Raw genomic sequence first — 18,219 nt, 5'->3', positions numbered from 1 at the left:
AATTATCAGCCTTCTAGCCCAAAGGCGAGAGATGAGGTAAAGTCACCACCATCCCCAAAAGATTCCAACTTGTTCAAGAAATTGAAAGCGGTCGCGGCCGATCAGAAACAATAAGGAAGGGCTTGGAATGAGCACAAAGATGTCATGACCAAACCTTACATTCCGCCTGCTTCAACGTCCACCATCAAGGAAGGCAAATGGTACACCAGAGAGAAGGGGAAAGCAGTGGAAATCAGCCCTTCCAAGAAAAGGAAATTGCAGCGTAGGTTCGGAGAAGCCAAGCGTGCTTTAGAAGCTCTGGATCAGGGCCTGATTAAGCCGTCGCAACTGGTTAAATCTCCTGAGCAATATCAGAAGGAGATGGAGGCATTAGCTGCTAAGCCATTGGTGGCTTCTCGCATCTTTCAAAAGCAGGCGTGCTCAGAATCAGGGGCCTCTAAGCCTAGTGTTTTCTGCAGGATAACGACAGAAAGGACACCTTCGCCAACTAGGCGGCCACATGTCAGGCGCAGGTTGTTTCGAGAGGAACCAGAAGCCAAACCCTCAGTTTTTGAGAGATTGGGGGGCAAGGGCAGCACTGCAGAAGCTTTACAGTGGAGACCTAAAAAAGTCCAAAGTCTGGTGGTCGTGCCCCCAAAGGAGATACTTGCAGGGGAACAAAGATCAAACCCGCCGTTGTTGATGGCCGAGCTGCAGGAACAAAAACAGTGTGAGGTAAAGGGCCTTACAGAAGAGTCATTGGTAGACCGGCTGGCGAAGCAGTTCAACACTGACATCCCGGTTGGGGAGCCCAAGCTCAACCCGGAGGACGACATAGACGACACTATGCCAAAAAAGCTATCAGACAACAGAGTTCAGACGACAGAATAGTCATTTTCTGTCGTCTGAGTGTTTCAGACTAAACTCAGACAACACATAAATTAAATGTGTTGTCTGAATACAATGAGAAACCATGCTTGTTTCATTTTGAAGATATGGTCAGACTCAGACGACACTTAAATGTCGTCTGAAAAGATGAAAATTTTCTTAGCAAAAAGTTTAGATTTCCCTCCAACAAGAATAAGTCTTTTCCCTCCTAAATGCCCAAACCCTATAGGTGACCAGTGAATGTAAAACTATTCAGACAACAGAGCTAAGAAATTCTGTTGTTTGAATAAGGTGAGTTTGACTTTTTTTATTTGAAGTCTGTTTTGACAAAACACAAAACCTAGCTGCTTCGTGTTTTTCAATATTCCCACAAACATTACCTCTCTGTCTAAACTCTCTTACCAACCAGAAACTCTATACCTCTCAAAAATCGGCCATCTCTCAAATCAAATCTAATTTCTGAAACCCAGTCCTCTCTCACCCAGATTTCTCTCCTAATCTCCTTGACGAATCGATGATCGACGGCGGTTGCATGACGGGCAGCGACACATCTCTGCTCCCCCATCGCTGAACTCGCCAAATCGATTGGAGACTTGGAGTTCTCCCGACTCGGCAACCCATCTCCAGCCTCCGATCTGGGCCTCCAGCCTTTCAAGCCCCACTGGCCACCGCCTCCAGTCTTTCAATCCCCACCAGCAACCCGTCTCCGCGGCTCCGCCTCCAGGTATCTCACCATCTCTCTCTCCCTCTCCGTTTTCTTCTCCTCCTCTGTGACGGCCGAAGGCTCCTCCGATCCTCCTCTAGATCTGTAAATAATCGATTTCTAATCTTGTATTCTTGTAAATAATCAATTTCCAATCAGTAAATAATCGATTTCCATTTGATCTTGTATTCTTGTTGGTTTTTAACTAAGGTAATGCCATAATGGTATAGTTGAAAACTTGAAATGGGTAATGGGTAATGGGTAATGGGTTCGATTTCGGATTTGCATTTGATGTTGATGGTATAATTGCAGACAATCAAAAGACTCAAAATGATATAATTGCAATTAGGATTTAATGCCGTTTGCAATTAGGATAGGATGCTTGTGTTTTGCTGTGAATCTGATAGCATAATTAGGATAGCATAATTGATACCAATCTGATAGCATGTTTGTGTTTTAGGCATTCAAATGACCAAATATAAACTCTAGTTGTTCTATTACTGAAACAGGAATTTGATAGCTTCTTTGACTCAGAAGTTGACCAAAATTTTAGATAGTTTTGGTTTTCTGGGTTTCAGAAGCAGTGAAAATGAAGCATGTTTTATATGTTTTTAGTCCGAAATCAAAATGTATGGGTCATTGAATCTATGGTTTTGTGTTGGTGGGTTAAATTCTTATGAGATTGGGTTACTGGGTTTTTTGTAGGTGAAGTATTCGCAAGAGCCGGACAACAATACCAAGTGTAAGTAATTTGTAGTTTAACCAATGTGTTTGTTTCGTGGGCTTATTAGTATGAGTTTGAGTGTTTTTGAAAATCTAATGGTTTTTATTGTTTTGCAATGATGAATCAGCCTGCAAAGCCAGAGGCAGCGATCTCCGCATTCATTTTAAGGTACAAAAGAACTTGATATTCAAAACCGGCCGGTTCAAAAGAAGTTGACCAAAATTCTAGATAGTTTTTACTTCAGCTTGTGGATATTTGTAAAAAAAAAAAATTATTATTATTCTTCACCATTACATTTTCTAAAATGATACCTTTTTTTTCCCCCTCTCAAATTGATATTTTCCTGTACATTAATCTCAAGAGGAACAAAATCACCAACCCAAAGTTTATCTTCACTTCTTTTAAGTCTTTCTTTGTAATCTTTTACTTGCATAAAGCAATCATGTAGCTGCAGATAATAAAACAACATGCATTAACTTTAGGCAATGTTCCAGAAGCACTGGCATTATATATAAATGCAGCACAGACCCTCTTATGTGCCATCTAGGCAGTAGCTTGAGAGAGCCAAAAGACAAAGCATTCTTATTCTTTTGTGCATTCTTACCTCAATTCTATGAATTCAATTTGGACACTGTCATGTGTTGTTGTTAGTTGTTACTGACCTATACTTGGAATTATTGATTCAAAGGAGTTCTTAACCTGTACTTGGAATTATTTACTCTTTAGGTTGGAGATTGTGGATTATCAAGAATCAATCACAATACTTTGGTATCTGGTGATGTGCGAGGAAAGCTTCCATGGATGACACTAGAATTGTTGAACGGTAGCAATAGCCGGGTTTCTGAAGAAGGTTAGTAGGACTTTATATATTTTTATATCCTATATTACTGCAAAAGGAAAAAGGCATCATTTGCCAATGAAATTAGCATTCTGCTATTATCTTTGACAGGTTTATATTTTTTCATTTGGAATTTCAATGTGGGAGATTTCATTTGTAATATTGTTTGGAATAACTGAATTGGTATTCTGTCATATTCTTCAATCGTGCTTCTTCTAGTCACTTTGCTATTATCATTCAATTTGGAGAACTTGCTTGTTTACTGACTTATTTCTTTAGCTTCTTTAAATCTTATATCTGTTAGAATGTCAACACATGTTAATGTGTTAGTTGTTTTGCATTGCGACATATATATCTGAAATATATGTGCAATATATATGTGCAAATGTGCATTCCATTAGTCTGAGTGAGAGGGAGATGGGGCATTGTGGGTTGGGGGTTGAAGGAACCTGTCTATATTAACTTAATCCAAATATCATAAGATATAATATAGACATGAATTCTTGACCTGAACAAACTTATCAAATTAAACACTTATCAACAAATTCATTATGGATGTCATTAAATGATTTAATTCTTGTATGAGTATGTTCTGGCATCTCTGGCCGCCTAATGCAATTATTAAATGATATTAATATTTCTTTTATCTTTGATAATTACATTGTGTGGCTTATCTAATGTTTTGATACATCTGTACAGGCCTCTCTCAAATCAAATCTAATTTCTGAAACCCAGTCCTCTCTCACCCAGATTTCTCTCCTAATCTCCTTGACGAATCGATGATCGACGACGGTTGCATGACGGGCAGCGACACATCTCTTTTCGGGTTGCCACAAAAAGTCTAGAAATCCGTAGAGCAGAGAATCGTAACCCACCCGTGTACTTGCTCTGTTTTTAGCCTCCACTGACCCTTCCAGAAGTTCCATGACTTCTAGATGTTTACCGTGCCAAATCTATAGATAAGAGAAAATCATCGGAGGAGAAGAGGTTTTTCATCGGAGGTGATGTTTTATTGATGTTTGTAGTTTTGTGGTTTTGAATCGGTGGATTTTGTTGTGGTTGGGTTTCAATTGATCTTGGTTTTTATGTTTTGTTGAGGTAATGATTTTGGTTTCTATGTGTTTGGGTATGGTTTTGTGGTTTTCAGTGGGTGGTTTTTGTTGAGGTTTGGATTGTCAGTTTTTATAGATGTTTGGGTGTTTTGTTGTTTGAATGGTGATGATTATTTTGTTCTTATTGTGTAGGTTTTATGCAAAGGAGTATTTGGCTTGTTCTTTTGGTGTTGTTAGTTGGTTTTACTTGATTGTGCTGCTGTGAATCAGGTATTTAAGTTTTGTTTTATGATTATTGATGAATCTTCTGTTCTTTAAATCAGAGGAAAACAGAAAGCGAATAAGCTCGATGAGAGTTTCTTCTATTGAGTTGGAATGACTTGGAAACAAGGAGATTGAGCGATGAGCTCGCTAGCTATGTCAAATTAATGTCTGACAGGAATTGAAGTACTATAGAAATGTAGGAAATAGATTCTATATATATATATATAGAGCACATATATTAAACCTCTTTCTTTGGTTAACATAAATGATCTCTCTTTAACTTGACGTCTTCATGATTGTAGGTTTGGATTTCTCACTAGAACAACATCACTGCAAGAAGGTGATTGTTACTTTGATAATTTCAATTATTGGTTTAGCAATTGATTTTGGTTTTTTTATTTTATATATATATTTTTTATTTATTTATTTTTTATTGAATTCTGATTCCAGGTTTTAGGAATTGATCCGTTGCCATCTCACTATGTGGACTTGCTGTTTACAGTGTTATAATTATAGATGTGATTCTACTTCCTCTTTATTTGTTTGCTAAGGCTGTTTTTTTTTTCTTTTTCCCTTTTGGTTCTTTGTTGAGGGTTTTGTTTTCTTCTTTATCGTTAACAGTTAAGTATATATTGCTTGAATTAGTTATATGTATTCATTTAAGAAGCATTCTTGCTTACATGTATGTTTTGACATGTCTCAGGAGTGACGAACTCAGTTTATCATGGGGCTTTGCAATTCAGGTTTGAGCATATAAGCTTGGTGTCTATTGGCTTGCTGGTGAAGTTTTCAGGGGCTTAAAATTTATCAGGTATATATGAAGAAGCTATATTGTATGCTACTTGGGTGCTGAGAAGTGAAAATTACAAAATACGAAAACTTTTTTATAGTCTTATGTACAATTGCATGTTTACAGGGTCTCGAACTTGATATTGACCGGTTTGATCTCCAGAAAGTAAAATTACCGGCCAGGTAAATATATTTGTTATTGCCTCTTCTATATATATTCTTCCACAATCTGATTTTAGTCTTAATATAGTTATTGATCGTAGGTTGGTAAACATGAACATGAAATCCCTATATTTTGGTAACAGATGGATTCAAGTTGAGAACTTGAGATCTAAACATGGTCTTTGATCTTTCATTCTTTCATATAATGCAGTTCAAGCTTGATATGCTGGACTGTTTGAAGAAAGGTATGTTATATATGTTAACCTTATTCCATATTCCCATTGCAGTTGTCAAAATGTTTTCTTGATTATTGTGTCTTACTGCAAGTAATATAGTTTGGTTTTTTATTACGTCCTTCAATTTTATTCTTCTTTAGTATGAGTCATGTGATTACAGATAAAGAAAATCACCATAATACATTTATATGCTATTTACTTCTGAACAGATGATGAGGAAGATGGTACAATATCTGCGTTACATGATCTAGAAGCTAAAGAGTCTAACTGAGTACATACATATTAACACCTGAGTTTCAATATGTTATATCGGGCCACACTTTAACACCTGAGTTTCAATATGTTCTCTAAGCTTCTTTCCAAAGCTGTTTTCTTCCATAGGAACTACTTGGATACTTACAATTTCTCTACCTTCATGTGGAAGAATTTATCATCTCTGATTTATATTGAGTTTGGGGGGTTATGTGCTGGCTTTTATACTTCAGTTTTTTATGCTCTTGCAGATGATATGAAGACATTGGTGTGATGCCAATGGTGTCCTCCAATTTGGCTGAAAGAAGGTAAGCTTTATTTCATTTTCTTAATATCTTTGTCAATCTGCATATTAAGCTGGATGAGGGTGTAATAACCTCGATTTTCAATCGAGCAATACTTGGCGGCAGTTTTATTCAATGAAGTATTCATTTCGATTTGGTGGAGATTAATTTTACGTCAAATCTCAATTGTTATTGTTGTAGCAAGGATTAATCAAATTTCCCCTACATTAATAATCAAATCCTATATTTCTGGTTTTAACACAAAGTAGTGGCAATCACTTTGTTAAAAAAAAATGGAGGCGTGCTATGTGTTTCAAGCATTAAGTAAAGTAGTGCGACACTAGTTTGCTTTTTATTATACAATTGTATAGGATTGGTGGTATACCGGCTTTGGAGGAAGAAGAAAAAAATTCATTTTTCTCTCGTTCTCTCTTTCTGCCGAAACAACACCAGATTTTTCTTCAAGCTTGTTCTCTCTCCACAAGCCATCGATCGACCCCAGACCACGTCCCACGCCTTCGCCTCCTCCTTGCGCAGCTGCCAGTGGTAGCCTTTCGCTGTCTCTTGAGCCGTACACGGCGGTGGAGCACGAGGCCGGTTTGAGCGCGTTTTGGTTCCAAATCGAGATATCTCACGCTACCGGCCACCGATCCTTGCCAAACTTCATCCTCGTGCTTGCCTCAACTTCCTGAAGCTCCCAGAAGCAGCCTTACACGGCTTCGTGGCCCGTAGCAGTGGCTGCAAGTCAACCCCGACCAAGAACGAGACCGGAACTATCGATCCAAATATCTTGAGCTACAGGACGTCGTTTTGAGTGATTCTTGAACCAGTGAGTTCTTCTTGAGTTTCTTAACAACTCTTCAGAAGGAATCGAAGCCTTAAATTGAAGTTTTGACGTCGAAATCGAGCCTTGCCGGATTCTGCAAAATTCTGGAATTTTTCCGACCACCGAAGCTTTCGATCGGTATATCTCGAGCTACAGACCATATTTTTCTGTGATTCTTGAACCAGTGAGTTCTTCTTGAGTTTCTTAACAACTCTTCAGAAGGAATCGAAGCCTTAAATTGACGTTTTTACGTCGAATTGGAGCTCGCCGTTTTCTGCAGTTTCTCGCCGGATTCTGGAAATTTTCCAGTCACCTCGACTGTTCTAGGTGATTGACGGTTTGAGTTAGTGGACGATTGTGGATCGTATTTTGAGCGGAATTGAAGACGCAGCGGGATTATCGAGGTGAGTAAACCTCACGTGGTTCATATTACGAACCGAGTACTTTTAATTAATTTATTTTTTGTCGTCATTGTGAACTATAGTTGGTATTAATGGGCATTCCTGTGTGAATGTCTATCTATATATATATTATTTATGTGAAATAATATGTATTGTTGAAATTGTGAGATATTATGTACTGTTATGGTTGTGTCGAGTTTATTGTTGAAAAGCAACAATATTGTGAGAGGTATTAAATTTATTGTTGAGAAACAATAAATTGTTGATTTGTTGAGATATATTGATCTGTGGAGATCAATAGGTCACGGGGGTGACCATGGCATCTATTAGTGAACCACGCCCTTGTACCGGGTAGGTGGAAACTAATAGCATTAAATCGTGAACCACGCCCTCGCGCCGGGTAGGTGGAAACGATCAGTTAGAGCTCTAGTCTGTCTGCCAAATGTTGAGTGACCTTATGAGGGTAACGGGGAGTGACTCATAAGTGTATAATATTTATATATATATATATTTATATATATATGAGAGTGAGAAAGTGAAGTGGTTTTGTGGTGATCATTGTAATTGTGATGTTTCTACATTTCTATACTTGAGTTAAAGGAAATGTATTTTATTAAATCAACAGTTCTTCTTGTTTACTCATACTGGCTGTAAAAAGCTTACCGGGTTTTGTGTTGTTGCAACTCCCGGTACACTATTCAAATTGTGTAGCGGGTAATCCTACAGGACAGGAGAACCAGGACGGTGATCGTGCGGTTAGAGCAATTGTTAGAGTTTTACAGCAATTGTACGTTGTGAGGTGTGTTATGCTCATTTGAGCTTTACAATATTGCTTGTGAGAGTGAATTGTAATAATGAACTCGAAGTTTCGAGATTTGGATTTTGTAATTGTAATTATTCATGTTTCGGATTTGAATTTATTATTCAAAATTCGGGGTGTGACAGTTTGGTATCAGAGCGTAAGGTGCATATTTGGTGATGTGTCAATACCTTCCGAGTGATGGCCCGTCTGCAGCGGATCCCCATCGTGTGCTCTTCGGTATTGGCTAAGTCATTGGGTATGCGTGAGTGTTGGGAGTTGTTTAGACCGCTAGGTCGTTTTAGGAACGTGAATACCTTCCCTATAGTATTGACTTGGTTAATATGAATTTGTATTTGACTTATACTGTGTTTTAAGTGTTATACATGTATTAGCCAAGCATACTATACTCCTTAGGTGATGGATATTCGAAGGGGTTGTACTTAGAACCTTACAGTTGCCTTCTAAGTTCGTATTAGAATAAGTTTAGTTTCCGCGAGTTGTGATCTTCGAGGAATGGAAACCTCCGGATTTAACTCTGATGAGTCAGTGAGGATTGTTTATGGAAATGAGTTTCCGTTTGTATGTAGAAGTGTTTGGTTGAAGGCATGGTGTGAACCTATGCTTGTATCTGATGTGGATACGAGTATTAATTGATAGTAATTTTGCCTTCTTAAGTTGGACATACAGATGCATTTGAATAGATTCTAGACTCATGTGGAGTTGTGAGTAGTGTTGCGGTTAGGGAAGAAATTATTGTGGTTAATTCTTCCATGTGCTTGTAAGTTGTTGAGCAGAGTTTGAGGTGCGAGAACGGAGTTTGATCTCGTGTTTGAGTGATTGAGACGAACGACTATATATTTGAGTTCTCTCCGAGTACCTAAAATCTTAAGGGCTATTTGAAGTGGGACTAGTGGTAGTTTTAGTATTTCTAAATTTAAATCGAGATCCGAGGAACATGTTTTGTATACGTGGTTGATGTTGCGAGCATCATTTTGATTGATATTTTGCTTTTCACAAAGACAACTGGATTGGAAATTCTCCGTTTGGACACCTTGGTCTGTTGACCTGACTATGACTTGTGGACATAGTTTTATTTAAGTGAAGGAAATTGATTTTGTGAACTAGTTTTCTTAAGTTTTGGATCGTAGTATGGAGTTGGACTGAAGTGAATTTGAGGTTGTTTGTGTTTTAAGTTTAAGTAGGCGGGACACTTAAAGTTTTGAAATGGAGTTTGATCTTGGTCGGTAAATAATGGGGAGATTTAGAGTCAACTCTCTGTAAATGTTATTAGATGAGGGTGTGTTTCTGTGGTGATGGATTTTAGGAGAAATGGTTAAGTGCAATTTTGGGTATTGATTGTAGTGACATTGTTGGGTATCCATAGTGGTTCAAGTGAATTACTATGCGATATGGAGTTTGATTCGGTTTCTAAATCGTAAATTCATAGGGTATGAATTGTGGTAAGTTTAATGGAGCAATTAATAGAGGAAATGGTTGAGATTTTATAAGAGTTGTAAGAGTAACTCTAAAGACGTGGGTTTTTCCTAGCTAACTCAGGATGTGTTTAGCTTTATAAATCCCTAATCCTATCGATGAAATTGTTATGTTTGGTTTGACTCAGAGGATACTAGCTAGACCTCGATGCGACTTAATTGATTGTTGGATTCTTTTTGAGTGATTGTTTTTATTGCATCATTATGAAAGATGTGTGCAGTAGAGTTGTTTATGGTTTTGAAAATAGTATTGGGTGACCAAGGTTCGATCCTTGGTGTTGTTGTTGGTTAAACAAAAAGAAAAGAAAACATGCACACCATCTTATTGATTTTACATTACAAAAAAAAAAAAAAAAAAAAAAAAAAAAAAAAAAAAGGAAAACGAGGACCATGCTATACTAAGCCTAGTCAGCAGCTCCGGATGGATTGAGGCTGAGCTCAAGAGAAACGTTTGAGCCACTGTGGTAACCGCCTGAGCCACCAGAATAGTAACCAAAAGCGCTACCTTCCTCGGAAGTAGCCTTCAGGTTACCAAAGACGTCCTCGCCGTGCACGGGGAACAGAGGAAGAGTTTGAACCTCCTGGTGATCTCCTCCTCGTTGTTGCAGGGATGTTTGTCCTCCTGTTGTGCCAAAAGAGTTGTACTGGTATTAGTGTTGAAGTGTGAGGAAGAATATGAAACAAAATTTAAATCAAGAAATCCTTCATTACCAGTAGAATAGGTGGAACCAAAGTTGAGATCAATGGATCTACCATCATCAGTAGAACTAGTGGACCCAAAATTGATGTCAATGGATCCACCAGCTGGCCCAAAATTGATGTCGATGGATCCACCAGCACCAGTAGAACCAGTGGACCCAAAATTGAGATCAATGGATCCACCAGTACCAAGAGAACTAGTTTCCATGGGCACTGGAGCAGCCTGATTACACCTATTCATCTGCTTCTCTCGAGCCCTGACGTTCTGGAACCAAAAGTAAATGTTCTTACCCTCAACATGTCCATACTGGTTCAGCTGGAGGCAGATCTCGTGAATGTGCTCTGTAGTTGGGCACTTAAATCCCTTGACGTAGTAAAGATCCTTGAGGATTCTTATTTGTTCTGGAGTAGGAATCCACCTGGTACGGCTTCGCCAGAAATCCATGTTGGCACTACTTCCAGCTGCTTGGGTGTTTCCTCCCTCCTCTGTTGGTTGCTGTTGTTGTGGTTCCATTTGTTGCGGGGTTTGGAGCTCCATTAGTTGCAGAGTTCGTGGCTCTTGGGTCATGGAGTGAGAGGATGTGAAAATCGAGGAATACATGGTTTAGTGTTTGAGGGAGATTTTGTTAGAAGGATTGGAGTTGTTGAACTGGTGATTGGAGATCTGAGATTCTCAGAGGAAAGATGAGATCGAATCTTCAAATGGAAGAAAAGATCTGAGAAAGAAGGATTGAAGATTTGGAGGAAAAGATTGAAGATCTGAAAGTTCAGAGGAAAGATGGGATTGAATCAACTAGATGGGAGAGAAGATCAGAAGAGAAGGATCGAAATTGATGAAGAAAGGATTTGAGAAGAGAAAGGCTGAAGAGTTGAGAGAGAAAGACTTGAGCTCGGAAGAAAATTTCTTTTCTTTTGGAGTGAACAGTTTTTCTCCAGAATGCACCTATTTATAGAACAAGGTGAGCAGATCTCCACCGTTGGATGAACGATCTCAGAATTTGAATCCACGCGTTGGATTAAAGTCGCCCCGAAACCCGGAAAAGCTGTTGGCGCGTGTTGAGCGTGTAAGGGGACAGGCCGAACCTCGAGACGCTGTGGCAGACAGCTTTAGCCGAAAGTGATTTGTTTTCCTAAATCACGGAAGAGACGTGTCGTGGCACGTGGAGTGTACCGACAGTTTGTTGTTATTCTATCGCTTATGATAGAATAAATAAAAGAAGTTGCATGGATAGTAACGAGAGCAGCTGGTGCTCTAGTGGTTGAAGAGCAAGGCTCTTGTACAAGAGGTCAGAGGTTCGAACCTTGCCTCTCGTTTATTTTTATTATGTTCGCTTATGACATAATAAGTATAACATTTGTACACATTATATTAAGCACAGCTTGTGCTCCAGTGGTTGGGGACAAAAGTTTTGTGCAGCAGGTTGAGGTTTCGAACCTTGCCTTCCCCGTTATTTTATTTATGTCGCTTATGACATAATAAATATAACACGTGGGCATATATTAATGAAGGCAGCTCTTGCTTCAGTGGTTGGGAGCAAAACCTTCGTGTTCGAGGTCGGGAGTTCGAACCTTACCTCTTACAAATATTTTTGGATCTCGTATATGCTTGATATACGGACGTATATACGGTATGTACGGTATACATACGTATATATGGTCTGTACGGTATGCATACGTATATACAGTTGTACGATATGCATACGTATATACGGTCTGTACGGTATGCATACATATATACGGTATACCTACGGTATGTACAATTTCATACCGTAGCCGAGCTGGAAGTCGGTGGGCCGATTGGTAGGCCCAAATAGTAAGCCCAATTGTTCGGCCCGAATGGTAGGCCCAAATGTTAAGCCCAATTGTTCGGCCCGAATGGTAGGCCCAAATGTTAAACCCAAATTGGTTCGGGCCGGTTCAAAATGTGAATGGTTCGGTTCCTTCAGCCCCATTGGCCAGCCCTAATGCTTAGCCCAAGGATTGAGCAAGCCCACGTCATCATCACTGGGTGACATATTTTATTGGTGTACTTTTGGGGATGATTTGTTTTGAGTGATGCATCTCTATTGTTGTGTAGAATAGTGCATGCTTAAGTTTTACTATAGAGATTTACCGTGATGCTAATGGAGTAGCGAAACGCTTTGTGGGAGTCTTTACTGTGCTTGTATGCCAGTACAGGGTGATGATCTATGTGAGGATCTATGAGATAATCTCTGTGAAGATCTAAGTGATGATCTCTGTGATGATCCACGTGATGATTTTGTGTAATTGATGTGGAGTGATGTTGAGCAGTTGTTTTTGTGAATTTACATCGTGACGAAAGGATTTAGTGGCCATAGGAATGTATTTTTATACAAAGGGCTGTGGCTTTGTAGATTACTACAGCTTTCGAAAGGATGGAGATTCGATGGTTAGGTCAACCTTAATCGTGAGGAATTGACTTGCGCGTAAATTTCAGGACGAAATTCCTTTAAGGGGGGTAGATTGTAATAACCTCGATTTTCAATCGAGCAATACTTGGCGGCAGTTTTATTCAATGAAGTATTCATTTCGATATGGTGGAGATTAATTTTACGTCAAATCTCAATTGTTATTGTTGTAGCAAGGATTAATCAAATTTCCCCTACATTAATAATCAAATCCTATATTTCTGGTTTTAACACAAAGTAGTGGCAATCACTTTGTTAAAAAAAAATGGAGGCGTGCTATGTGTTTCAAGCATTAAGTAAAGTAGTGCGACACTAGTTTGCTTTTTATTATACAATTGTATAGGATTGGTGGTATACCGGCTTTGGAGGAAGAAGAAAAAAATTCATTTTTCTCTCGTTCTCTCTTTCTGCCGAAACAACACCAGATTTTTCTTCAAGCTTGTTCTCTCTCCACAAGCCATCGATCGACCCCAGACCACGTCCCACGCCTTCGCCTCCTCCTTGCGCAGCTGCCAGTGGTAGCCTTTCGCTGTCTCTTGAGCCGTACACGGCGGTGGAGCACGAGGCCGGTTTGAGCGCGTTTTGGTTCCAAATCGAGATATCTCACGCTACCGGCCACCGATCCTTGCCAAACTTCATCCTCGTGCTTGCCTCAACTTCCTGAAGCTCCCAGAAGCAGCCTTACACGGCTTCGTGGCCCGTAGCAGTGGCTGCAAGTCAACCCCGACCAAGAACGAGACCGGAACTATCGATCCAAATATCTTGAGCTACAGGACGTCGTTTTGAGTGATTCTTGAACCAGTGAGTTCTTCTTGAGTTTCTTAACAACTCTTCAGAAGGAATCGAAGCCTTAAATTGAAGTTTTGACGTCGAAATCGAGCCTTGCCGGATTCTGCAAAATTCTGGAATTTTTCCGACCACCGAAGCTTTCGATCGGTATATCTCGAGCTACAGACCATATTTTTCTGTGATTCTTGAACCAGTGAGTTCTTCTTGAGTTTCTTAACAACTCTTCAGAAGGAATCGAAGCCTTAAATTGACGTTTTTACGTCGAATTGGAGCTCGCCGTTTTCTGCAGTTTCTCGCCGGATTCTGGAAATTTTCCAGTCACCTCGACTGTTCTAGGTGATTGACGGTTTGAGTTAGTGGACGATTGTGGATCGTATTTTGAGCGGAATTGAAGACGCAGCGGGATTATCGAGGTGAGTAAACCTCACGTGGTTCATATTACGAACCGAGTACTTTTAATTAATTTATTTTTTGTCGTCATTGTGAACTATAGTTGGTATTAATGGGCATTCCTGTGTGAATGTCTATCTATATATATATTATTTATGTGAAATAATATGTATTGTTGAAATTGTGAGATATTATGTACTGTTATGGTTGTGTCGAGTTTATTGTTGAAAAGCAACAATATTGTGAGAGGTATTAAATTTATTGTTGAGAAACAATAAATTGTTGATTTGTTGAGATATATTGATCTGTGGAGATCAATAGGTCACGGGGGTGACCATGGCATCTATTAGTGAACCACGCCCTTGTACCGGGTAGGTGGAAACTAATAGCATTAAATCGTGAACCACGCCCTCGCGCCGGGTAGGTGGAAACGATCAGTTAGAGCTCTAGTCTGTCTGCCAAATGTTGAGTGACCTTATGAGGGTAACGGGGAGTGACTCATAAGTGTATAATATTTATATATATATATATTTATATATATATGAGAGTGAGAAAGTGAAGTGGTTTTGTGGTGATCATTGTAATTGTGATGTTTCTACATTTCTATACTTGAGTTAAAGGAAATGTATTTTATTAAATCAACAGTTCTTCTTGTTTACTCATACTGGCTGTAAAAAGCTTACCGGGTTTTGTGTTGTTGCAACTCCCGGTACACTATTCAAATTGTGTAGCGGGTAATCCTACAGGACAGGAGAACCAGGACGGTGATCGTGCGGTTAGAGCAATTGTTAGAGTTTTACAGCAATTGTACGTTGTGAGGTGTGTTATGCTCATTTGAGCTTTACAATATTGCTTGTGAGAGTGAATTGTAATAATGAACTCGAAGTTTCGAGATTTGGATTTTGTAATTGTAATTATTCATGTTTCGGATTTGAATTTATTATTCAAAATTCGGGGCGTGACAGAGGGTCAGGAATTGTGTGAATGTCACTCTCCTTCAACTTATTGAGGTCTATGACTTTGTTTATAGGCTAAAATGTTTTTTATACGACTCTTTGTTTATAACCTGTGAAACTCTCGGTACAACTGATCTCTGCATTCATCAATAGGGGTGGCAGTTATTGAGTTATGTCTCTTTTGTTTCAAAACTTCTTCATTCACTAATGATATCAAGCCCCTTTAAAGTTTTAGACAAAAATATATTTTTTTAAAAGCGAAAACAATTTCAAACGGGACCGAAGTCTATCTTAACTAATGAAAAATGTTGTTTTCCAGTACAAATGAACGAGAGCTGAGCTCTGTGGCTTTAAGCATTTCTTAGAGTTAAATAAGTTGATAGTTGCTCGGCCCCATATGGCTCTAGGCCTGTCATGCACCATTCAATGAAGAATTAAGAATATGTGGACATTGAGTTTACTTGCTCTGTTTTTGGTGAGATTTGGATTTGAGTTTTGGCTTTTGGGTATTGGATGTGTTTTGGTTCTGATTTGGTTATGAATTGGGTGCATGGGTAGAACAGAAGGGCTTGCGTTTTGAACCGTTCGATTCAAAACCATATGGAAAGAATGCGGCAGAGTGCTCTGGTTAATGATGGGGTGAGTTTAGAAAACCACAAGGTTTCGTTCTAATTGAGTTTGGGTCTACGTCATTGAGCAATTTAGTTTGAACTTGCCGAAGTTGTGTGGTTATCAAAGACTAATGATCATGACTTACTATGTAGCTATGTAGTCTGAATTTGAAATTAGTACAGTGTCTGAATTTAAATTTAGTTGTATGGCAGTTGTGACCAAGTGACTAGATAGCTGATCAAAATTGCAATTTGATCTTTTTGTTTTTTTATTAGTTGTTCATTCCAAATTGTGTATGAAGATGCATTTAAGCATGAAAGAGAGAACATAAATTTTGATTGAAGTATATGATAAACTGATAATATAGTGATATAAGGAATGTAAAACAAAATGTCAGTGATACTGCAGTCATAATCTGGCTGAAATTCATTTTGTTGGGATTACAAATTTACAATGCTGTTTTGGATATATACCCTCTCAATATGCAGTTATCAATTGTATTTCCTTTGTTTTTTTTAATTCTATTTCTTGATAAATAAATCAGCAGATGAATCAGTAGTTACATTTGCTTGGACTTAGCCATTTGCTTTTGTATTGTGATTAGTTACATTTGTTTGAATTTCTTTTCATGAGTCACTGAAACGGATTGATTAAACTAAATCGGTCTTGCAATTTAAAATGACCTTACTTGGTCTTGCAACCTGGTCAAACACTCCTTTTATTCTTTTATTTCTCAGCCTTTCAATTTTCTTGCAAGTGCATCAGATGAAAAGGAAAAAAAAAATAGATTAAGACAAATGTACTGCAATAGTCTCTGAACCATAGACCCATTCTACATCATCTTAAGTTTTTTCCACTGCAGTGTACAGGTTTGCTGACTGCGGTGCATAAGGACTACTCTACTATATATATGATATCAGAAGCAGGTGTCCAATCCCAGCCTGAAGGTATGGATAGTTTCTTTTCCTGTTATCTTTAGTTAATGTATTGCTTGCTTTGTCTTTTCATCAATCTTAGTTCTCATTGTGAAAAAAAGTATCTATTTAAGTCATTCATCTCATCTCCATGAACTGATGTAATTGCATTGAACTTTTTTTGACTAATGCTTTTTGTTTACTTAGAATAGTGTAAATTGAGAATGAGTGTGTGAAGAGTAAATTATTTTGTACTGGTCTATATATATGCATACAGAACATTTTGTCACTTCATAAACCAAAGAGCAACATTTTTTTAATCAAATGTACAATTTCCCTCGCTACTTTTGCTACCAAAAGTGAAAAGCTTTTCCAGAAGATTCATTCTACCGGCTTAGACAAAGTAACCAAAAGAAATGCATTTGCTTGAGAGAAGAAAAGTGTTTCATTGAGTGCCTTTGAATTTTTTATTTTTTGGTAATGGTTTTTCAATTTAATGCTAGGATATGTCTGCTGGAGCAAAGGACAACTTCCAAAACCAGTTTTGGGCTGGAAACCAAGATAGTGGCAGCATCCATTCCTTTTATGATGTCGCTGCTAATCCAGATTCGTATGGCAAAGGCACCAGATTTTTGAGACAAGTAGAACAATGTATAATGTAGTTTTACTATATCTAATGTATCTATAACGTAATTTCGATGTAAATTCAACCATATCAATAGTATACCCGCAGCACCGCGCGGGCATTTTGCCTAATAGGAATATAAATGTGACATTTGAAATACCATGCAACCACTAAATCAAAGTCAAAATATGTTGTTGGAGCTACTTAAGAACAACAGAATTTAGGAAAAATCTATTGTTATATTCCCACTCAAACAACAGAAAATTGTGGTCTCACAATCAAAACAAAGACAAAAATATATAAACTTCTGTTGACTCAAAATAAAAACAACGACATATAATTGTATTTTAAATGAATGTACAACAACAAATAATTGTTTTGTGTTAGTAGTTTAACTAACAGTTAACTGTTAGTTATTTTCCCACTCAAACAACAGAAAACTGTGGCCTTACAATAAAAACAACGACAAAAATATATAAATTTTCGTTGACACAAGACAAAAACAACAACATATAATTGTATCTTAAATGAATGTACAACAACAAATAATTGTTTTGTGTTGGTAGTTTAAATAATAGTTAATTGTTATTAGAATACGAAACAAACAACAGAAAACTGTTGTTGTAAGTCATTATAAATAACAGATAACTGTTGTCTGAATTCTCTAACAGACAACAGATGACTTGAAAACCTTCTGTCGTCTGATAAATAAGACGACAGAGGAAATCTGTCGTCTGATGCCCCAAGAGACGGCACCGTACTAGACAACAGAAATTTTTTTATCAGACGACAGATCTCCTCTGTCGTCTGATTGCTTTTTTGGCATAGTGCGAAACTGAGGCGGTTGATACATCCTGCAATATGGTCTATGTACTTCTCGCGAGATATGCTTTGCCAATCGCCGCGTAGGAGTGTGTGGAGAATGAAGAAGGTACCAATCAGTCTCTGCAGATCACGTCGGCTGCAATGACACCTATAACAGAGGTAGTGGTTCTTGAGACTGAAGACGCTGATGGTAAAGGTTTCTTTATGAGCTTCACAAGACCAACACCCGCGATGGTTCAGCACATGCGACCTTTATATATAACAGTGGAAATTGCTGGCACTAAGGT

At 38.3% G+C, this 18,219-nt stretch overlaps 1 long non-coding RNA gene across 1 annotated transcript; it reads left to right on the top strand.

The window, feature by feature from the left end:
• The first annotated feature begins 4,114 nt into the window (after nucleotides 1–4,114).
• On the top strand, nucleotides 4,115–17,310 carry LOC133740411 (uncharacterized). The gene is made up of 7 exons (XR_009861209.1): nucleotides 4,115–4,454; nucleotides 4,751–4,788; nucleotides 4,899–4,966; nucleotides 5,152–5,259; nucleotides 5,365–5,420; nucleotides 5,501–5,644; nucleotides 16,986–17,310. It is a non-coding gene; the product is annotated as an uncharacterized LOC133740411 (long non-coding RNA).
• Nucleotides 17,311–18,219: the final 909 nt, after the last annotated feature.

This window comes from Rosa rugosa, chromosome 1, assembly GCF_958449725.1.
Source record: "Rosa rugosa chromosome 1, drRosRugo1.1, whole genome shotgun sequence".
In the NCBI taxonomy this organism is placed as follows: Eukaryota; Viridiplantae; Streptophyta; class Magnoliopsida; order Rosales; family Rosaceae; genus Rosa; species Rosa rugosa.
This window is presented reverse-complemented; position numbering and strand designations above follow the sequence as displayed.